Source organism: Gopherus evgoodei, chromosome 2, assembly GCF_007399415.2.
Source record: "Gopherus evgoodei ecotype Sinaloan lineage chromosome 2, rGopEvg1_v1.p, whole genome shotgun sequence".
NCBI lineage: Eukaryota > Metazoa > Chordata > Testudines > Testudinidae > Gopherus > Gopherus evgoodei.
The window spans coordinates 237955650-237979959 of NC_044323.1; positions in this window are offsets into that span (position 1 = coordinate 237955650).

Genomic DNA, 24310 nt, shown 5'->3' on the forward strand with positions numbered 1-24310 from the left:
TGTTGATATTGTCTTTGTTTCTGAAATGTACTTCTCTTCAAAACAAGGCTCACATCTCCTTACTTGGCACTGGGAAAGGCCTGAACTTCATCTGAAATAACCAAGGACTGTGATATGTTAACTGTACCTGAACACAGGGATCAAAGAGGACTGGATTTACCCTCCCAGTGAGAGAGGTACATGTATTCACTAGGAAGGGTAGCTACAAACCCACAGCCCTACCCTGGAAGTTCTACCAGGGAAGAGTAACTTTAATTTGGCTGCAGTGCAGTAGGAACCTGGCCAGAAAAAGCTTTTGGGGAGATGTGCTCAATCAGTATATTTTACAGATGCTTTGGTAACACGCCCTCCTGTTTCATTGCTGTGATCTCATCCTCCCACATACCCTGTGTAGATTTTCAGATGTCAGTAGCTTGCAGACCTGGATTATACCAGCACTAAAGTCTAAGTGGCTAATAGCTGAAGGCAGGAATCTCTGATAGAGGAAGAGATATCTCCCTTGAAACTTCTCTCTCTCAATGGTTTTTAAGTCTAATTGTTTAAGTGTTAGGCTATGTCTACACTACTAAGTTATGCTACTCCAGCACATGAATAATGTAGCTGGAGTCAACATAGCTTAGGTCGACTTACTGCGGTGACTACACTGCACTGGGTTGACGGGAAGTGCTCTCCCATCGACTTACCTTATTCCTCTCATTCCTGGTGGAATACCGGAGTCGACCAGAGAGCACTTCACTAGACCCGCTAAATTGACCCCCAGTGCGTCGATCCCACAGTAGTGTAGACATAGCTAGGGAAGGCTAGAGTCCTGGTATACAGCTGCATGGCCTTGTATGATGCAGGTTTGCCTTTGCCACTGGAGAAAGGAAGAATAGTTCTTCTAATGTACTGTTGCTATAGGGATCTCTCCAAGAAGTGATGTGAAATCACAAAATAATGAATTTTTCTAGAGAGATGCTTGCGGATACTACAGTGAAACCAGACAATCTTTCAATATAGTTTTTGAAATGCTTAATATATATTGAATAAGGAAAGTAAATGAATAGCCAGAGCCTTTTATTAAATGAAGCAGGGAGAAACAGCTGAGAGCTGCTAGCTTTTAACTCAGTTACTCGTTCAGTCCTCCTCAGTTCCTCACCCCCCTTTCCTTCTTTCCTTCCTTGATGAGGACTCACACATCCAGCTAATGTCATCATGGAAGCAGGGAAAATGGGGCAGGGAGAAAACTGAGGTTGAGAAAAGAGACTCAGGCGGTAAATAGGTTATAACAGGAAAATGTCTGTTTGACCAGCAAGTGTCCCTTAAACTTTGGGGGAAAGCCTGACATTTTGGTGGATCTAAATCCCTTAAAGTGCAGCAGGGCCATTTCCTGTGTGTATTGTGTCACGCTGGTTTACTGCAGTGATTACAATAAGCTTTTACTCTATATGACTCGTTAGCCCTGCAGAGCCAACACACCTAAGAGAGACAGAGCTGGATTCTTTCCCTTGTGTTGACTCATGAATCAAATTGTTTCCTAAGTTCCACTTACAAGGTCAGTCAGTTACATCTTTGTAACTCCATCGAAGGCCATGGATTTCCAGAAATGTCACTGAGGACATACTTTGGATTGCAGAATCTTCATTCCTGGTGATATGCAGGAAAGAGAGAGGACAGCAAGCTGAGTTTACAAGGCTGGCAATCAGAAAAAACATTTCCACCTACTGGCAACTATAGAGTAGTCCCACTGGAGCTGGGACTTAGCAGGACAATCAATGATACTCAAAGTGAAGTTATGGTCATAAAAAATAACTATGTACAAATGGCCTCCTTATCAGGAGCGGTGCCAGGGTTTCTGATGCCCTAGGCAGATGGCCATTTCGCCGCCCCCCATGGGTCCGGTGGACCTACCGCAGTCATGCCGGCGGATGGTCCGCTGCTGGAAAGGCTCCGGTGGAGCTGCCGCAGTGATGCCGGCGGGCGGTCCGCTGGTCTAAAGGCTCTGGTGGACCTGCCGCAGGCATGACTGTGGTAGGTCCACCAGACCCGCGTGCCGCCCTCCTGGCAAAATAGCGCCCCCCAAAATTCTGGCGCCCTAGGCCATTGCCTAGGTCGCCTAAATGGTAGCGTCGGCCCTGCTCCTTATTGCCTCAGTGTATTGAAAGCCATGTCTGCAAAGAGAAGTTTCCCCTACTTTTATGGCACTACTTTGTTTGCTTTGCAGAGGCAACAAAGTTATGAGAGAGGGTGCTAGATTCCATCCTGGTGTATGCACATCATCAAAGCCAAGTTCTGCCTTCATCTAAACCTGACATGAATAGAGTGACGGAGGCACAGATGTAACCGAGGACTGAATTTAGTCCACAGAATCTTTATTACCAGTGATGATGTATCTGTATCAAGCCGAAAAATTACAGCTTGACTTTTAGATCCCAGGCTGAGTTTACTGTTAGTGATCTAGGAGAAATGACACAGCAGAAAGTAAACCCTGTTCTTTCCTTGTTCCTTTCTTTTTCAGTGAGGCTGATCATTTTAATTCCCAATAAGGCATTGTACTCCTCATCTTCCTTCCAGCTTTTGTGCATTGTCTTGCTCTGTGCCACTCTCCAATCACCTTTTCCATCCTCTTTCTTTCTGTGCCTCTGAATATCCACCTCTTACATTTCAGGTAATTAGGTGGGAAAGGGGTCGCTTATAATCCCTTACACAGTACTAATTAGGTGAGGTCTCATTTACCATTTTAACCCCATAAAGTTCTAGTGGGCACAAATTTAGCCCATATCCTAGCGTTAGTATTAACTGTTGGGAAGAGGTACATGTTTACTGTAAAGCTTACTTTAATCTTGTGTTCCCTACTGGTGGCAAGCGTGGATTGCCAGAATACTCTTCATCAGAGAAATTTCTGCCTTTTTTAAACTGTAATCAGGAAAGAAGACAAGGTATTAAAGTCTATGCAGTAAGTGTGCACCCAACCTTTCAGATGTGCTGCGTCTCTTGATTTGAGAGTTCCGCTGTCCTAAAGAAACTTGTGAATTCTGAGCCTATTGCTAATGCTAAATCAGAATGAACATAGCCGAGGGCACCCAAAAATGAAGAAATATGTATATGAATGATGCACACATTTTAAAGCAGCAATGGCCACTTCCAAAAAATCCCCAAAAATTCTCCTAGGGATAAAGTTCAAACAATGTGTTTTCTATCTATCTATTGAATCTATCCCTTCCTCTCTCCCTTCTCTGCGGGGCTGCTCTTAAAATTCATTTGTCAGCCGGCTTGTGCATTGTGCCTGACCTTGTCATTTTAATCTAACTGCAAATTGAAAACAAATGTTTTTTTTCTGTTAAGTATGGCCATGACATCTTGCAACAAGTATTTTAATAAGTTAAATCAAAGATAAACAATTTCTTCCTGTTTTGACTACTGTCAGACCTAGGGAGGAGGGACAGAGTGCCATGAAATTGTTTTAATTACCCTACTGGTATCCAGTGTGACATCTGGTGGCATTGGTGAGCTCACCTGATGTACCACAGATAGCACTGATTTACGAAGCCATAATTGGGTTTCCAATAAACATTTGTCAAAATAATGTATTCGTTCAAACCAAAGCCTTCTTTATTTATTCATATAAAAGAGCACTTAACTTTCAACAAAGAATTGCCTGCCATCAAAAACACTCTATAAACAGAGAAAATTTATGACTGCACAGTACCAGAGGGTGATCACCGTAAGACTAAAGTTAACTTTAACCCTTTGGAGTGCTTCATTCCCTTTCTTGCTTGCTACTGGTACCATATATATTTCTTTCTAAAAGCCCTACGTCCAGACACTAGCCTTTTTATATTCAGACTTGAAAGCAGCAGCTCTCTTTTTCAGCACAAAGTCTTACAAGCCCAAAAATGGCAGCAAAAGCAAGATCTCTAGTATTGGTCATGCAGTTTCGGGGCTTGCACAAGCTGGCAGTAACCATAAGCTTTTCCTATACTCCCCCCAACCCCTTCACCTTTCATATGGTCTTTTATAACCCATTTGGAAAATCTGGCCTTTTCACAGAGTAATGCAGTTTGACTGAACCCTGGCAAATGCATATAGCCATTTGTTCATTCATTTTATCTATTAATTTGATTCTATTATTCCTGGCAAATTAGTTAGATGTTATGGATTTCTACTCAGTTGTCAGGACTGTCACAGCAGCATAAAGCAGTTGGACAGTGCAGTCAATATTTGAATATGACTGCAGCGGGACACTAATGATGGGTCTTCGCTAGAAAAAAAAGGTTTGCTCTTACCACATATTAGCTCACATGGTAACTAACACATGAGAAAATCCTAGTGAAGACAAGCCAGTTTGTAGTTTTCACAAGGTTGAGGTAAACTCAAAGGGGAGGGGAAGCCCAGGGTTTACCTTCACCTGCTAATTCGAGTTAAAATTACAAACTGCCTTGTCTTCACTAGGATTTGTTAGTTACCTTATCTTAGCTAATATGTGGTAAGAATACACCTTTTTTCCTACAGAAGACAAAGCTTTAGATGAGTAAAGCAGAATAAGCTGAGAGAGAGAGAAGAGGTAAAAGTCACATTTTCTACCCTAGAAATTCTAACTTTATAATTTTGGAAAATCTAAATACAAGACCTTCACTTTTAGTATTATTAGCTTTTATTGATTTTATTTATTTACATAGTACCAACAGCATGCTGGACACCAAACAAGTGAGTAGGAAAACAACAAATACATAAGGTATCAAACTGAGATGCAACCAAAAAATGAAAAAAAAAAACTAAATGATTTTATGGTGAAGTTTAGCATGTGTCTTGTTTCTTCAGAAGTTTTAAATTATGATAATTTGTCTGTCTTGCTAAAACTCAGAGGAGGGCTAGGGTTTACAGGCTTCCTGGAAAAATATGTTACAGGATTTTGTTCTGCAGGGAGTTGAGCAACTCTTGAGAACCAAGTGCTGAGTGACTTCAAGTGCCATTGCCCCTTCAAAGAACTGGGCACTCATGAAGGTCTTGATGGAGGAGAGGGTGGAGACAAAGTGGGCTAGGTCAGGGCAAGATTACTAAGTGTAGAGGGACATGCATGTAGAAGAAGGTATGGAGATGAAAAGCGGAGAGGGATATGAATGGGACAATATGAGTGGCTGTGTTAGCTGTGCTTGTAGAACAAGATGGTAACACACTATATGAAGCCAAAACTCACTCACTTCTCATTGTTTGGCTTTATTAACAAAGGAATTACAATAAGATGATGTTAAGCTCCAAACTTTTCTGGGCTTGGCTGCTGTTAGAGTTTCTTCATCAGGACTGCTCTCAGGCCATACCCTAGGACCTCTTTCTCTGGACAGCCACTCATTCCCTCCTGATATTCAGATTCAGGCATGAGTCATATACCTCAGTCAGCATAACCTATTTCATCTTTTCCCGGCAGGATCAATATTTGCTGCCAGGGGGGAATATTTCAGGCAAATGCTGCTAGCCTTTTACAGGAGTTAGTCATGCTGTTTGGGTTGTAAAAAGAGTGAGGAGTGACAAAAGAGAAACAAGAAAGGATACTTTTCAACCTGGAAAATAGCATCCAACAATGGCCATGATGAGATGCAAAAGACTTATGTACTGTAGATCTCTTCTGGGCCAAGGTACTGAGCCTTGAAGTCAATCCCAAAGTCAGAGCTGCAGGGTTATAAATTTTAGTATTGCATAAAATAATCTTTACCAAATTTATTTTGCCCATACAAGTAGGCAATAGAACAATGGCTGATACAGCTCTACTTTGCTTTGTCACCATCACTAACATGTGGCAGAATTTTCAAGGTCTTTAATTTTGGGTGCCCAACTTTAGAAGCTCAGTATCTGATTTTTCAGAGGTGCTGAGCTCCTGTGGTTCTGATTGTCTTGGAGATGTGAGGACTCAGCATTTCTGAAAATCAGCTCCCAGGGGTATACAGTTAGGTGCCTAAAATCAGAGGCCGCTTTTGAAACTTTGTCCCATTGGATTTCTAGAGAGGCGGTGCAAAGAAGTATCATTATTTATTGAGCCTTGTCAGTGCGTTGGGACTTTTTCTTTTTTGCATTTTATAGCAGCCATCGCTAGCTCTGCAGACCCATATGCCCATGCAGAATCCTACTGATTTCAGTGCTCCATGAGCAAAGCAGTCTGCTTGCATGAAGCAGCTTGCGGGACTGGGGCCTAGGTGCTTGTGTAGAAGAAGCTATGGTTCCTGCACTAATCAGCTTACCGTCGAAAATAGCCCAACATCAGTGCATACATGTAACAGACAAGTTGGCCTGTAGAGGTGCAAGTTCAAAAATGAAGGGTTAGAATATTATTATTATGGTTATTTATGTTCATAAGAATTATTTCTTAAGTGAGATTTCTTTCTGTTGTGGATAATTGCAGAAGAAACATTTTGAGTAAGGAATTGGATGAAGAGAGTGTGGGTGATTGGTACAGAGGAAGAGGGAGGTTGTTTGAGGAATTTTAAGGCTCATCATTAAGGCTGTGAGTCTATCATGGAGGTCACGGAACATGAATTCCATGGCTTTCCAGGACCTCTGTGACTTCTGCAGCAGCCAATGCGTCTGGCCCGGGGGCCGCCCAAGCAGCCCTATGGCCAGCCTCACCGGCCACTGCTGGGGTAGTCTCAAGCCACTGTGCCCCCTCAAACAGTGGGAGTCCCAGGTGCCACACCCTTGACCGCCCCACTGCAGCTGCAGTCGCTGTCCTGGGCTGCGTGCTGCCGCCTACCCCACCCCCAGCAGCAGCCGGGGTCTCTGGCTGCAGTGCCCCCACTGCAGTGCCCTCCCTGTTCCAGTGGGCGTCTCGAGCTGCCATATCCCCCTCCATGCTCCTCAGCAGCAGCGGGGGTCCTATGCTGTGAGCTTGCCCCTCCCCCCAAAGCACCCAAGATTTAGTCAGGGTTGTACAGTACAAATCATGAACAAGTCACCAGACATGAATTTTTGTTTACTGCCTGTGACCTGTCCAAGAATTTTATTAAATATACTCGTGACTAAAACATAGCCTTACAAATCATTTAGGAAAAAAAGTAAACATACTTTGTCCTTTTGAATTTTATGTTCAAATATATAGTATACTGTACTAAAATATAACAGTCAAAAGATTTCAACTATTAGAGTGCCATGTCATACTATAACATGACATATGTCCTAATTCACCCATTCTTACACTGGGTCCTGGGCTACAGTACTCTGTGTATCAATCATTCTTCACCTGCAAGTGCAATTGGGTTTAGATTCCTGTAGTTCTTCCCTTTAAGAGTCTGTCACTAGTGGTATATGAGGACAGCCCTCTTAGAACAGAAGTATTGTTTATTTTTGCAGTAGGAACAAAGCTTTTAGAGAAAAAAGAGATTTAAAAACAGCAAACAGTCTAAAGCGGGGATCGGCAACCTTTGGCACGCAGACTGCCAGGGTAAGCACTCTGGTGGGCCGGGCCAGTTTGTTTACCTGCCGCGTCCACAGGTTCAGCTCCAGGCCAATGGGGGCGGCGGGAAGCGGCGGCCAGCACATCCCTCGGCCACTTCCCACAGCCCCCATTGGCCTCGATCGGCCGACCTGCGACGCGACAGGTAAACAAATTGGCCTAGCCTCCCAGGGTGCTTACCCTGGTGGGCCGCGGGCCAAAGGTTGCCGATCCCTGGTTTAAAGGATAGCCATCTTAACTAAAATCTTACTATCCCCTGATGGTGATCTAGCCAGACCTAGCTTCTTTAGACACCCAGTGAGGTCCTTGTGTCTCGGTCTGGTTCCCCCAAACAATTACCACCACTCTTTTGAGAGAGGGTCCCTTTTAAATCCTGCTATAGTTATTTTGTTCCCATGCTTTGACCCTTCTGATCAAAACCAGTATTGTAAACTCGTCAGGAAATCAAGCCGCAGTACCTAGAGGCAGTTTGTCCCTTACCAACTCTCAAGTGTTTACTGAGAGCTGGTTTATCTCAAGCCATTCTTTTCCATCCTGCTTGTTTTTCCTGACAGCCACCTATTAAACTAAACATCCTAATAACTAGATCAACGTTTAATATTCCTAAATTAATACGGGGCAACTCCCAATCTGTTATACCTCTAACAACCTTCAATTCATTAGTACCAGCAAGCGCTTGGCACCATCAAAGAACAAGGAAGGGAGCTGACGGCTAAAGCTGGTAAAAAAAATATATAAGTACATATATTTTGCAAAAAAGTGAAAAGAAAATTAGCCAATTGTTTTATCTGAAATTTTCTGACACATTTTATTTTTATAAGAACATTTTAAAATATTTCAGAAATGTTGTTTTGTTCCATTGGGGAAATAAACAGCTGTCTCTTACCAATTTTGCTTTTTTTCCACTAGGGGTGGGAGGGAGAAGTGGTGGAGGAAGGTTTAAAAGAGTGAATGACAGTGCTTCCTTTAGCCATCTAAATGTAATCTTTCAATGTTTCAAAACTTTTGATCCAGAATTGAAAAAGTTCAACCAAGCTTTTTTTGGTGAAAATTAAAATATTGGTCAAAAAGTTATTTTCTATAAAAAAATTTTTTTTTGAGAAGAGATATTGATTAGCTCAACTCCTGGCCCATCCCTGGCACCCTCATCTGCCAGAGAAGGAGAGGGATGCCTTGTCCCACCTGCTGCTGCCATTAACTTTCCTCACCTGCCACTCAGTCTCCAGAGGAGGCTCCAGACCACCCGGCACTGAGCAAAGGGTTGTCCTATCACACCATCAGAGGAAGGTGTGTCAGTGTTCACGCACATCCCACACCGAGCCCTATGCTGGAGTGGCAGGAGTGTTGTCATAGAATCAGAGAACCATAAGGTTAGAAGGGACCACAAGAGTAATCTAGTCTAACCCCCTGCCAAGATGCAGGATTTGTTGTGTCTAAACCATCCAAGAGAACCTTCAGTGAAGGAGCTTGTATGACCTCCAGAGACAGTCTGTTCCATTGTCCTACTGTTCTTATAGTTAGGAAGTTTTTCCTGAAATTTAATTTAAATTTTCTATGCTGTAGTTTGAACCCACATAGGAAAAAAACCCTTAGAAACACCTTCTTAAATGACACATTTAACAGAACTACTGAACTGGGCCATTTATGATCTGGTATCACAGTATGTACGTATCATTTTAAAATATGTAAGCTAGCAAAGTTCTATTTTCAGGTTTTCCAGTGATCTCTACTGTGCTTTCTGTTGAACTGACGGGGTCCAATGAGAATAATGTAAGCATCCTAGAAGAAAATAAGGTAATAAGTAACAGGCAACATGGATTTTTTCAAGAACAAATCATGTCAAACTAACCTACTATCCTTCTTTGATTGTCTTGTGGATGGAGGTGGGGAGACACAGTAGATGTGATATATGTTGACTTTAGTAGGGCTTTTCATACCATCTCACCTGACCTTCTCATAAACAAACAAGAGAAATTTAGTTAGGTGGGTGCACAACTAGCTGGAAAACCTTACTTATAGAATAAACCTTACTTATAGAATAATCATCACTGGTTCACAATAAAGCTAGAAGGGCACATCAAATGGGATCCCACAGGGATCTGTCCTGAGTCCAGTTCTATCAAATATCTTCATAAATGTTTTGGATAATAATGGCACTGTAGCAGGCTGCTGGTGCAAAAGCACCTAATTAGCCCTGCTCAGCCAGCTCCAATCAAGAGAGATTGGGACTGGTAAAACAGACCTGATGCCTGGCCTGGGGATTGGCTCCACCTGCAGGCCTGCCAAGCCAGCAGTTATAAGTGCTGGGAGCCAGAAGAAAAGTCCAGCCAGGGAAAGGTCAGACTCCGAGCTGTGGGCTGACTGCAGGAAAAGAGGGAACTAACCCTGTAAGTCTTGTATATAGCTCAACACTGGTGGTGGGAGAACTGTGTGTGCGTAAATAAAGCCATGGGTGCTGCAAAACTGAAAGCCTCTCTGCACTTTATTGGGACAGCCAGCAGGCTCTGGAAGAGGGGCGTGACAGAGAATGTGTCATAGGCACAGAGAGTGCACTTATAAAGTTTGAAGATGATACCAAGATGGGAGGGATTGCAAGCATTTTGGACAGAAGGATTAGATTTCAAAATGATCTTGACAAACTGGAGAAATGGTCTGAATTAAATAGGATGAAATTCAGTAAGGAAAAATGCAAAGTACTACATTTAGGAAGGAATACTCAATTGCATAAATACAAAAGGGGAAATGGCTTCCTAGGAAAGAATACTGCAGAAAAGGATCTGGGGATTATAGTGGATTACAAACTAATATGAGTCAACAATCATAGCTGCTGACTTCTACTGGCACTGGTGGGTGCTCAAACTCCCTCTGACCCTGCCCCGACCCCTTCCGTCCCCATTGCAACCCCTTCACCAAAGTCCCCACCCCAACTCTGCCCTGTCCCTGCCCCTATTCCAAGGCCTTCCCCAAACTTCTGCCCCAGCTCCGCCTTCTCTCCACCTCCTCCCCCGAGTGTGCCACGTTCCTGCTCCTGCCCGGAGCTTGCTACAGCTGTTTGGCAGTGGCATGTGCTGGGAGGTAGGCAGAGGAGGGGGAGGCTCAGGGGAGGAGGCAGAGGTGGAGGAGGAGGAGGTGAGGTGGGGTGTGGTGGGGGAGGGGAGCTTGGCTGCGGTGGGTGCAGAGCACTAATTTTTCCCCGTGGGTGCTCCGGGCACGGAGCACCCATGGGGTCAGTACCTATGTCAACAATGTCATGCTGTTACAAAAACAAGTGAACATCATTCTGGGATATATTAGTTGGAGTATTGTAAGTGAGGGCTGAGAAATAATTCTTCCACTCTTCTCTGTGCTGATAAGGCCTCAACTGGGGTATTGGGTCCAGTTCTCAGTACCATACTTTGGGAAAGATGTGGACAAGTTGGAGAAAGTCCAGAGAAGAGCAATACAAATGATTAAAGGTCTAGAAAACATGATCTACAAGGAAAGATTGAAAAAATTGGGTTTATTTAGTTTGGAGACAAGAAGATTAAGGGGGGACATGATAATAGTCTTTACGTACATAAAATGTTGTTATAAAGAGAAGGGTGATAAAGTACAGGACAAGAAGTAAAGAGTTTAAATTGCAGCAATGGAGATTTAGGTTCAACATTAGGAAAAACCTTCTAACTGTAAGGGCAGTTAAGCATTGGAACAAATTGCCTAGAGACCTTGTGGAATCTCCATCACTGGAGGTTTTTAAGAAGAGGTTAGAGAAACACTTGTCAGGGATGTTCTAGATAATACTTAGTCCTGGCTTAGTGCAGGGGACTGGACTAGATGACCTGTCGAGGTCCCTTCCAGTCCTTCATTTCTCTGTTTCACTTTCAGAAACACTGTGAACTTTAATTTTTTGAAATTAATTACTTTTTAAAAAAATCAAGTTTTTGAGGGGAAGGACCCTTTAATTAGCACTCTTTAAATTTACGCAATTGAAAAAAATATTGGAAAATATGAAACAATATTTCCGCTCCCCTACTTTTTATAAGGGTCTTTTTCCAGTATTGAAGAGCAGGTGGAATGAAAGTAGTAACAGCAAACATGCTTAGGCAAGTCCCCACCTGTTCCTTTTTCTCTTTTATGAAAAGGTCTGCCTGATGCTTTTTCAGTAATCAGCTCTGCCTCTGTCAATACTGATAAATGCCCTTTTGCAGAGAGTCAGAGAAAAAGCATGTATTTTTGAAGCAGGCAGAGCAATACAAATCTTGCTAATACCCCAGACAGGACATGCAAATGGCCATCAACAATATATTGAAACTAACAGACACAAAATATCATTAAAAGAATAAAGCAAACTAACTAAAAATAAAACATATTAAAAATATCTTTTGGTTATGATAATCTTATGGGTTATATGTAAAAATGAAAAGAAAAATTTTCCAGTGGAAACCTGGGTTTCAAGTTAATGGTTCTCCTTAGAGAGTTTTTATTTGGTGCTAGTTTGGATATTTTTTAACAATAAAAAGCACAGTATAAAACACAAGATGGGGTGTTACCTAGTGTCTAGTACAGACCATCAAATCACACTAGGGAATAAAAAGACCACCTCCTTACAGAGTCACCTATAATGTGTAGGAAAAAAAGCCTTCATAATTATGGGAGACTTCAATTTGAGTGACTTATGCTGGAGTCTCATGCTGCCACTACTAAATCATCCCTGGAATTTCTGAACATTACAGATGTCAATTTCCTAACTCAAAAAGTGTTGCAACCAACCCCAGGGAATTCTTTATTAGGCCTTTTCCTAACAGATAAAGAGGAACTAGTCACAGAACTAAAAAAATAATGGTAGTTCAGGTACAAGTGATCATAACTTGATTGCATTTAAAATGGGAAAGAAGAATGAAGTCTAGAGCAATAATATATGTACACTTGGTGCTTTAACAGGGCCAATTTCACAATGATGAAAACAATTATGAGCCAAATCAGCTGGGAGGAAGAATTGAAGCAGAAGAATGTGAATGATAGTTGGGAATCATTTAAGAAAACCTTACTAGATGCCCAGAAAGCTACAATCCCAAAATTGAAGAAGGATGGGCTGGTTAAAAAAAGCTAACCTGATTTAGAGGTGAAGTGAAAGTAGCTGTAAAAATAAAATAAATGCATGCTGGAAGAAAGGGGAAGTTGATAGTAATGAATATAAATCTGAGGTTAGGAAATTATTGATAAGGGAAACAAAGGGACACAAGGAGAAAGCTATGGCCAGCAGCATTTAAGGTAAATAAGAAGGAGATTTTTAAATATATTAGGAATAAAAAGAATCCCAACAATGGTATTAGTCCATTACTAGATGGAAATTGTAGAATTAACAATAATAATGTGCAAACGCAGAAGTGTACAGTAAATATTTCTGTTCTGTATTGGGGAAGAAACAGATGATATAGTTTTATCATATGGTGATGATAAACAGAAGCTACTAACAAACATTTTTAAATCAGGAGGTCCAGATAACTTGCAATCAAGAGTTTTTAAAGTGCTGGTTGAGTAGCTCGTTGAACCATTAATGTTGACTTTCAATAAGTCTTGCAGCCCTGGGGAAGACTGGAATAAAGCTAATGTTGTGCCAATTTTAAAAAAGGGTAAATGGAATGACCTGGATAATTCTAGGTCTATCAGCCTGACACTGATCCCTGGAAAGATAATGGAGCAGCTGGACTCAATTAATAAAGAATTAAAGGAGAGTAATGTAATTACTGCCAATCAATATGCATTTATGAAAAATAGATCCTATCAAATGAACTTGATATCATTTTTTGATGAGAATACAAGTTTGGTTGATAAAGTGTTGACATAATATACTTAGGGTTTTGTAAGGTGTTTGACTTGCTACCAACATTTTGATTAAAAAAACTACAATAATAATAAATCAATATGGGACATATTAAATAGATTAAAAACTGGCTAACTGATAGGTCTCCAAATATAACTGTAAGCAGGGACTCATCACTGAGTGGATTTATCATGTGTGGAGTTCTTCAGGGATCCATTTTTGGCCCTATGCTATTTCATATTTTTATCAATAACCTGGTGGAAAACATAAAATCATCACTGATAAAGTTTGCCTGTGATGCAAAAATTGAGGAAGTGGTAAATAATGAAAAGGACAGATTACTGAGATCTGATCCTGGCACTGGTTCCTCTGGGTAAGCCACGTCCCCATCTCAATTTTTCCTCTTCTGGGAAAAATAACACCGACTCTCCTTCTTGAAAGAGGTGTTGTGAGGATTAATTAGTTAATATTTGTATAGTGTTTTGAACATTTAAAAGTGATATAACAATTCTGGGGAAATGCCTGCAAAAAGATGTTTTTTTTCTCAGCTACGCTGTTCTGTGAAAAGTTTCAACTTAAACAAATGTAGGTCTGCTACTGAATATCTCATCCTCACACTACTCACCAATGGGAGAACTCACACAATTTACGTGCTATTCGCCTGAGTAAAGACTTGGCTTTAAACGCTGGCATTCTTTTGTGTTGCTATATTGTGTCACTTGCAGGGTAATGTTAACTTTTTCTTAACTAACAGATTCAGTTACACCAGAAATAAATTTGTCCCACTATGCCTAAAATGGTCTGAGATGTGTATACTGAGAGTTTAAGTGCAGGATAAGGCATTTCCCCATCAGTGCTATTCTTGGTGCACTAAACCCCGCAAACTTTGACTTCTAACAAAAATGTCAAAAAATAAATAAATGTGCACTGTGGATGTTCTGAAAACAGACAGTTGTTGCTGTGGTGGATGTGGTGAGTGTGCTGTGATGGGTGTTGTTTGCTACATGAACAACTGAAACCCAGGGCACTGCTTTTTAATCTAATAATCCTTCCATGTCACTTTCAGTCCATTGCCTGCCAACTAAACTACTTCATATATAAACTATTAATCAGTGAGTTCTAACTTTCAGTATGCAGTTGATTGACATTACCTAGGCAATGTTTCCAGTTGCAAAATCATTTCCATTAGAAGCACATTCTGACAGGAATTAATAAAAAGCTTTTCCAGTCTCTTAGGACATGAAATGATATTTCCCTTGCATGGTAATAATCCCACAAACTCAGTTTGTGAAGAATTTTCTCTCTATTTTGGAGATTATTGTCCACCTATGTGGTTGTTATAGGAAGGACAGTAAAAAAAGGATGGAAAACGTAAGTTTGCCAGCCCAACGTGGGATTCAGCTTCACATTTTTTAGGTCCTCTCCCCTCCAGTGAATTTTATGTTTGTGAAAGATGCTAGGCTGACAGTTATGGAAACTGAATTCCTCTCTCTATCCACAGAAAAGCTACAGCACAGATAGTGGCAATACGTTTCCTCACCCCATCCCACAGATGTTCCTCAGCCCTTTTCCGAAAGGACTACTTCTATGCTCATTGGAATTGGTTCAGACAATGCTATAGGCAGGGGGCTCCCAGGTCAGGGGATGAAATGCTAGCATGATATTTACTGCTCATGCTCCAGTGTCATGTGATGTAGCAGTATAAGCTGCATCATGCTGCCTGAGAACTCAGTGGGGATATTTCAGCCCCATGGAGAAAGAGGTTATCTCCTCATTTATTGTGGCATTGATTGGAGCACATCACAGATTCCCTCTTCTATCCAATGCTTCCCATAATCCCTTTACAGCTAAACATAGTTCTGTGCATGTGATTTATTTCCCCAAACTCCCACCTGCAATTCTCTTTATGTGGCATATGTGTGGAGAAAGAAGTTGCACACTGAGCTGGGGTGCCCACCAGAATGGCTTCACTGGGGAGCTCAGGCTCAGACTGTCTAAAAGGTGCCATTTAACACTGACAGTGTTAGAATGCCAGTTTATTATACATCGACCACTCGCAAACCATCAGCTAGTAAGAACTTCTGGACACAAGCCATTACCTAGGCTAGATTACAAGCGCCGACCTAAATGCAAAAGGCTCCACAGACAATTATCAGTCACCTCTGACATCAATTCTACCCCTTTCTCCACCATATTTGTATTTAAATATCCATAAATTATAAAATAAATATTTGCCTGACAGTGGATGTTTCCTCTAAAGTTCATTTCTTTCCCTTTAACAACTCTTAATTATCATTGGGTGGGAGAGTCACTTAGTGGTTTGCAGTGATCTACACACCACAAATAATTTTACTGCTGTAAATAAGGAAGTCTGCCAACGATGACTCAGTATTTAAAACATTTTATTGTAGCCAAAAGCTTACTGGAAATGACTTACTTGTTCATGTGCACTGTGAACTCTGATAAGAAACAATGCAATTGGTCATCACTCGTTTAGCACAAGTATACATTAGGAAGCCTATAGCTTCTGTTTTCTTTCTTTAGAAGCTGTACAGTCAAGACTAATAGCTTTCAGATTTAGAGCCTGACAGAGCTCCCGCCTGAGCCCAACAACCATTAATTGGCCAGAGGGGGTCAATAACAGCAACAAGGGAGATACTTCTCTCCTCCACTCCTAGGAGGACAAGTATGCTGCCACTGTAGAGCTCATAGATCCTTGTGGCCTACGCGTGAAAAATTGAGCTTAAATTCTGAATCTGCAGCAGTATCATTCACATGGTAATTTGAATTATCAAGCCAGTCTGTACAAAGAATCTCTGAGGCAATAAAGCCATCATTTTTTAAATAGCTCAATATTATTCAAATACCTTCTTGCCACAGGTTGAGTCTCATCCTCTGAATATCTAAAGCAGGCCAAAGAAAGTGACTTAACTTGTAGATTCCTCTCCCAGTGAAGTTAATAGAAGTTTTGTGACTGACTGCAAAGAGAGAAGGATCTGGCCCTAAATAACCGAATCTGCAAACATGGCAACAGGCCATGCAGGACTATCATATACCAACATGCAATTTGAACCATGAGGGGAAGTGCTGAAAGAGCTAGAGTGAACCCTAGCCAGCCAACATACTGACTTTTGGAGAGAGAGAAAGCAGCAAAACAAATTGTTATGGATCCTAAAACAGCATCTTTTCCCTAAACAAATCACCTCACGTAGTGGACAATTCTGAACAGAGGCAGCTCTGCTCCAAGCGTTAGTAATCGCCACTTAGATACAGAAGATGCTAAAGGCCTAGGGCCTGATCTTGCAAAGCCTTACTCACCTAAGTAGTCTATTCAACTTCAGTAGGAAAAACTGTATGAGACAGGATAGCTCACGTGAGTAAGACCTGCAAGGATCTGGTCACTGATCCTGAAGGTCACAGATCAAGCTCCAAAAGAGGACAGGTTTTGTTGTGTGCCTGAGGAGAGAAGAAATCAGTTTAGCGCCGTCACATATTCCGTTGTACAATACACAAGATCAGGGAGAAACATTTTCTGACATTAACAGAATTATTTTTGTTTTTAAATGGTAAAGAAGGAAAATATCCATGACATTAGGGAAAATTAGAGAAACAGCAGAAATAGCTTAAGATATATTGCAGCTTGCCATTTCTTAAAAGCCTCTGGCAAATATGTAAATTAAAATCTATACCTCAAATACTACTCTGTTTGTCTTTCAAATTATGTTGCATGTACCTTGAGAATACAGCATAATATTTCATGTCAATAAAGTTATAGGGCAACAGCATGGAAGAAGCAGGGAGACGCCTGACTGGAGGCTCAGTAGAGAAGTCACTAGCAACGTGAGAGGACAATTGGAGGAAAACTACCTGAAGGAAGGGAGTTGAGGGGGCCATCAGGAGGGAAGGCCACAATGGGAATGTCAGGAATGGAACTGACTGGTGAATTAGGTGGGAAGCATGAGCAGGAGGTTGGGGAGTCAAATGCACAGAAAGGTAAGGCCTCTTCACAATGGACCTTACAGGTGGTGTGTGTCTGCTACTTTCTTTTGTCAAGGGACAGAAGAAGAGAAGAGTCAAAAAGAGCGGGGAGACTAGGAGGCAAACACTCACATATTGGCATTGGTAGCATTCCAGGAGTTTAGACATATGAGGCATTGTCAGTAGCAGTAAACTAGCACTTAAAAGGTTAATCTGTTTGAGGGGTCATTGTTGAGTGATGAGAGACAGTCCTCTGCTCCTATAGGGGCTAAGCTTACTATCTCATCTGCATTCAAAGCCCCTGTTTATCTTATGTAGCAAGAAACACATACTTCCAGCTGTGTTGTTTATTTAGAGGCTAGATTTATCCGCTCCTGCAAAGCCTGAAGCAAACTGGGTTCTGTGCAGAAATCTCCAAGGGGGCTAGAGGAACTAAGTCTTACACCCAACTCATTGGCAGATCTCCAGGGCTGCCTTTCCATACACTGGAACTGTAGACTGCCACTCCTTGCCCCAATATAAACCTTCTAGGCTACTGAATCCATATAATCATCACCCCATTCCCCAGCCTGACCCCCAACCACCCTGTAACAAAGTCTTTGGAGGTTCCTTCCTCGGGGGGCCAGAGGAGCCTGACCACACTCAGTTAGCTACACTGAGTAGTCACAACCCAGTCCCCACTTCCCTACTATTTTCAGGGGTGGGATCTGCCCTTTGTGGGCCTCTTTAAGTTTCTCTGCAGCTGGGGGATTAAAATGAAAGTAACAAACCCCCCATGCATTAGGGATACTCCCTCCTTGAAGTCCCAGCAAAGGGGGTGGGTGGAGAATCTATAGTGCTGCCCACAATCTGGCCCCAGTGCAATGGGTTTGTGGAAGTCACTCTGGCTGAGTGGGTCTCTGAGACAGGCTCAAACGGTTTGTCTTACCCTGGGACTTTACTCAGGGTTGGGGTGAAGGTTTCCTGCATAGGAATTCTCTCCACAGCTTCAGTCATCTGCCCCTCACCACTGACTGTGAGCTTTCTCTCTTTTAAAGGCATCCTCCCTATCATGCATGATTGATAGGCCTGCTGGGTGGGACTAGCCCTGCCACCAGGGCCCCTCTGGCCCCTCCCTCGTCCATTGGGGTCTATACACCCCATCACAAACTCCCTTACATACTGGATTATTTGGGGCTAGTATTATGCTACACTCACTATATATCTGATGCAGACAGTCATATGCATAGCTTTACAAAAGGGCTTAATGGTCCAGGGGAACTTGATCTGAGTATCCAAAGTAGGGGTGAATTTCATACTTAATGAGTTTTCCTTTAAAAACGGTTTATTAATCCCTCATGTTTGTTTTTGGGTATTCCTGTAACTGGTTTAATCTTTTAATGAGTAGTATCGAGGAGGACTTAATCGGCTGTAAAAGAAAACATTTGTCTAATCTGGGCTACATATTAAATGAATTATTACCATTATTTATAAGTGCCAAAACCTTGCTAGGCACTAATTTCATTGGCTGGTCTTTCCGGGGTTATACATACTGTGTATATTATTTTTTCAACAGTGATTTCATAGTAGCAATCTTCTTTCAGTAGCAGCCTTTGTACTCTCATTTTTAAGCTGACTAACTTTATGAATTATCTTTTGATTAGGATATATTTATACATTTTGGTTATTTAACATAATTGTAACAGTAGCAAATAATCAAATCAATTTCCCATAATTGCTAGAAATAATACATAGATTGGGAGCGACAGAAACATCTGCAACTATTATTCATAAAATCATAATAATCAGATACTGTTCTTTACGCATTGCAGGACAGACCTCCTTATATATTCAGTCTTTAAAAAAAAGGAGAGAGGCCTACATTTCCAAACAGATCCATTCATTTAGGTGCCTCCTTGGAAAATGAAGCCTCTTAAAAAAATGTTTTTTCTTTATTTCCATCTTTTCTCTTTCAAAAAGTTAGACTTCCCAGTCTGTTTGCCCGGTATACGCAGACCAGGACAGAGTTCTACAGGATGCTATGTATGTGGGTTAAGGTTTTAGAAAACTTGTATGCTATTATACTCTAATGTTTAAGACATGGCACATGCTCATGTAGTCAAAGATTATGCAATACAATACACACAAGGGGTCACAATTCAAGTTATGGTGCAAACTTAACTTGATCATTTCCTGACTCTAAGCTTGCTAACAGTGCCACATTAGATTTTTCATAAGGTCATTTGTTGCAGAGAATATGCATAATGCAGGGTGTGTTTTCTTTCTTCCTTTCTTCTTTTCTTTCATTTTAGGGTTTTTTATATTCTGGTACGTTAGTTTCTATTGAAGTCACTTGACATATTTGTTGAATTTTTTTTTAAATGGCTTTTTAAAGCTGTTGACTCCTCTTCCCTTATACCTGCTTAAATGTAGTGTATAGGTTATTTTAATCACTGTAAAGGTTTACCTATATTGTATATTTTGGGGTCAGAAGACATTGGGACCAGGTACAAAAATCAGAGTCCATGGTGAATTAGCAACGGGATCTTTCACTGACAGTCTATTTGAAATTACAGATTTCAAGAACAGACCAGGCATAGCTTGCTTTTGAGGCTAGAATTTTCTCTATGCTTTCACTCCAGGACTACAGACTTTTCCCCACATACACATTGAGTCAACCAGAGTCACAATAGATATGTCTGCATTGCAATACAACACCTATAGCCCACCCACATCAGCTGATTGGTCCCATATGGCTCAGGCTACAGGGCTATAAAACTGCAGTGTAGCTGCTGGGCTCAGGCTGGAGCTTGGGCTACAGGGCTATAAAACTGCAGTGTAGCTGCTGGGCTCAGGCTGGAGCTTGGGCTCTAGGACCCCGAGAGCCCAAGTCAGCTGACATAGGCCAGCCACAGGTGTGTTATTGCTGTGTAGACATATCCTAAGGTAGCTTCAGGAGTCCCACTGCAGTAGCCCCTGCAGCTGCTACCTCGTCCTCTCCCCCTGTTCCCACAACCTCAGGAGAGACTAACCAGTGGCTCTGCAATGTCAAACCAAATCTTCTAGCCTCTCATCTTGCCCCTGTCTCCCTCCTCTGCCACACATAATCAATTCTGCTATGTCCATGGTCCTCCAGGCCCCAACAATTTAGGGGGAGAGGTTTTCCCTATAGTGATGACATAATGTAGGACACTGGTGCAGTGTAGTTTTAGTGGTACAAATGATTCAAGCAGTTTTCTTGTTTAAATTATGAGAATAGCTGACTTATATGGAGGTATGTTCCTGGCATCAAAATCAGGCATTTTCTATAGTTTCACAGATTTACCTCAAGACCTGTAATGACTTTTTTCAGTTTATGCCACAGCTTGACTACTAATCAAATGTTGTGTGTGTAAGGCTGAAGATTTGATAAGTTTTTTACAGCATAACCAGTCTTCTATGTAGTATAATATATAAACTTACATATACACTTCTGCTCTTATTTACAGCAGTGTAAATCTAGAGTAATTCCATTGACTTCATTGGAGTAAGATACTTAGGAGAAACAGGTAAACATTTGGCCCATAACCAAATGCATATCCTGGGATATGCACATTCATCCCTCCTGAGGTCAATGTGAGAACATGGAAGCTGATTCTAACCCTGAAATTTTTTTAATTAATGTTTTGGACCAACTAACTCATTTGAAAAGGAATAATATTAAATGTGAGGATTCAGATGCTAATGGCTACATCTTGCATGAGGGGGAGGAGAGCATGGATCGTAGTCTCTGCCCTTTGGCCATGCAGCAGACTTCAACACTCAACCAAATGCTAAGTGAGAGGGTTAGTTAATGTACCAGTCAAAGCACCATGAACTTAAGGGAGCATACTCAGAACCCCAAGCATGAATGTTGATGTTTCCAGCTCATAGTAACCTACATAATACTTGTATTTATAATAGTAACAAAGGGCACCTCACCATGCGTTCCCCAATTCTGATCCATGGAGTTCCTGCAGCACACAATGAATTTTCCAGCATCCTGCCAGCATGCCTTTGCAATGTAGGTATCAGCAGGATTTGTGCTGAAGGCCCGGATTCAACAAAGCCCTTGCTTTATTTTAAGCACATGTTTAAGTATGTACTTAAGTGCTTTGCTGAACACAGAGGGATGTAATTGCTTTGCTGAATTGGGATCTAAAAGAATAACAATTTATATAATTTTTTAAAGTATTTGATTAACCTGTTTCAAAGATAGAAATGGCTATCTGGAAAAGCACAGTCCAGCACCACAGGCTCTCTTACTTTATGCAAGTTGTTTAATGACCCCAACTTTTAAAATTTGTCAGACATAAAAGCAGTACTAATCTGATTAGTCAACTGTGATTGAGTAAATCTACTGTAAAAATGGACTGTGCACTGGTTTTGAACATGATACCGTGCAAGTCATTTGAGAACTGCCACTGTGAAACATAAAAGTCTCTTTGATGGAATATTTATTTCATGAGTTACAAAAAGGAATAAGCATCGTATTGTTTATTTTCAGAATCACTTGTAAAATTTTATTAGTGGAAGAGCCGATACTCAAAACATTCAGGCAAAAACCATGCAGTGCAGTAAGAAAGAGAGATGAAAGTTCACCGAAATGGAAATCAAGTGGTTAAGTCTAAGGACTGCTTGCATTATTTCTGTTAGTTGCAGCCCCATAGGAATAAGAGAAAGACATATTTTGGAAAACCACATTTGTTATTTTGAAAAAGTCAGCACACTTTGTTGTGTGGCCTTGGAAACTCACATCAAGCTTTCTTACTGCCCCTCAGAATGTTTCTGCATGTCACTTTGGCAGTCACAGCTACTAATTTTAAAGCAGAGAAGACTCCTCGTTCCTTGGGGCTCACATGAATTGCAATTAGACTTCTAAAAGGCAAAAAAAAAAATAAAATAAAATTCTCTGGCTGCTGAAATAAGGTCCAGGGAAATGTCAGCGTCACCGATGAATAGGTTTCCTGAAAAGAAGCAGAGGATAGACCTGCGCCACAAAATTTTGGATCTAGATCCAGGCTTTGAAGACCCGATGTCTGGTGCTTTGGGTTAGCCTATTATAGAGAGAGGGATCACCTGTATATTTTGGATCCAGATCCAGGTTTGGTTAACTATTGTAAGTGTGCACATGTGCACCCACACACTCACACACATGCACACACACATACTTTACGAGAGTCAATCAACCTGGAATAGGTATATGTGTATATATATATATATATGTGTACCTCTACCCCGCTATAACGCGACCTGATATAACAAGGGTTCACATATAGCACAGTGGCAGCAGGGCTCCGGCGGCACTTTAAAGGGTCCGGGGCTCCAGCTGCTGGAGCCCAGCCGCCTCCACCAGAGATTTAAAGGGCCTGTGCTCCTTGCAGCGGCTGGAGCCTGGAGCTCTTTAAATCACTGCCGGAGCCCTGCTGCTCCTACCCCAATATAACAGAGTTTCAGCTATAACACGGTAGGGATTTTTGGCTCCCCACGACTGCGTTATAGTGAGGTAGAGGTGTATCTATATGTTGGTATCGATGAGTGACAAGTAGTATTTCATATCTAATCTCATTGTCTGAGTTAGTTGCGGGAGTTTTGTCTGAGTTAGTTGTGGTGGGAGTTTTATCTGAGTTAGGAATGCAAGCCTGGACCCTTTCTGAGGTGGACACAGTGACATCAAACTTCATCCTCTCTAAAGAAATCTTAGATCAGTTGATTTTCACAGGATAGGGTCTGACTGGTTAAAAAGTCACTTTTGTAGTGCTGAAACCAAAAGTTTCACCACATTTCAGAGCAATGAAATTGGAGTGATTTAATAATGCTTTTTTTACCACTGGGATAACAATATATAGGTGAACGAATATGTGCACAATATATAACTACATGTACGCATCACCAAATTTTTAAAAGGAGCCTCTTCTTAGTCTCCATTTCATTAATTACAAGTGGAACATACTGTTAATACCTTATCTTAGAATAATGCTCAGATGCAGCACCAATCAGGACTGCAATCCCATTGTGCTAGGTGCTGTACAAACACAAAGCTTGAGATGATCCCTCCTGATGAGCTCACAGTTTAAGATACAGGCTGACAGTATTTAGATCATCTAACTACAGCTTATAGTGTTTTGGCTGAGTAAGGAGTGCAGGATCAGACACAAAACTAGCAGAATTTCTCAACCACCATAACCTTAAATCCTACGTATAAAAAAAATTAAGTTTCCTTCAAATAGTTCCCTTCCCTACCTATTTTGAAGCAGAATTTTGAAAAAAAAAAAATTTCAGGAGCGCAGAGGGCATTTTGTAGACTGGGCCAAATTTTCTAAAGGCTGAATCTAAGCTAGCCTTTCCCAGAAACAATTTGCACCAGCAATCATGTAATTAGGGGAACAAGTACCCAGATGTGAGGCTATAATTGAATTATGCCTGCATTTTACACCCACAATTCAATTATAGCTATGAATTTCACAGAGAAAATTGAGAGTTTGGCCCACAGTGTTCCACAATATTTAGTGTTTCATAAAGCGAGTCTGGCCATTTATAGGCATGAAGCAATCACAGGAACTGGTCTCCTTAAGTCAAACTTAACAGAATCTAAAAGGTTGATGGATAAAGCATAAGTAGTAGAGGAAAGGGTTTTAATATTGCTCTTCGGGAGTATAGGCTATAAATGTAATACTTTTTTTCATGCTGGTCATATGTGATCCATCCAATCAATACTAAAGAAAAAAAAGGATAACTATAGTACACACAAAACATTCTCAAAACATTAAAACCTAATTGTGTTAATTAGACTGCTTCTTATCAATTGTTAGAATTACCATATGGCTGCATCTGAACAAAACAATGCACATGCTGATTTGGGTTCAGTGTTACTTAGTGCATAGTCCATGTTGCAGAGACAGATCTAAAAGAAATGCTGAGGGAGGAAACAGGAAGACATTTGCCTCAATTCCTAAGGCATGCAAAAGACAGGGTCTATAAAGTATGAAATTTGCCATTGTGAATCAGCCTCATTGCAACACAACAGGATGGGACTAATCCACACTTGTTTCTCAGAAATTAAGACTGCTCTAGACCAGTCATTCTCAACCGGGGTACACGTATCTCTGAGG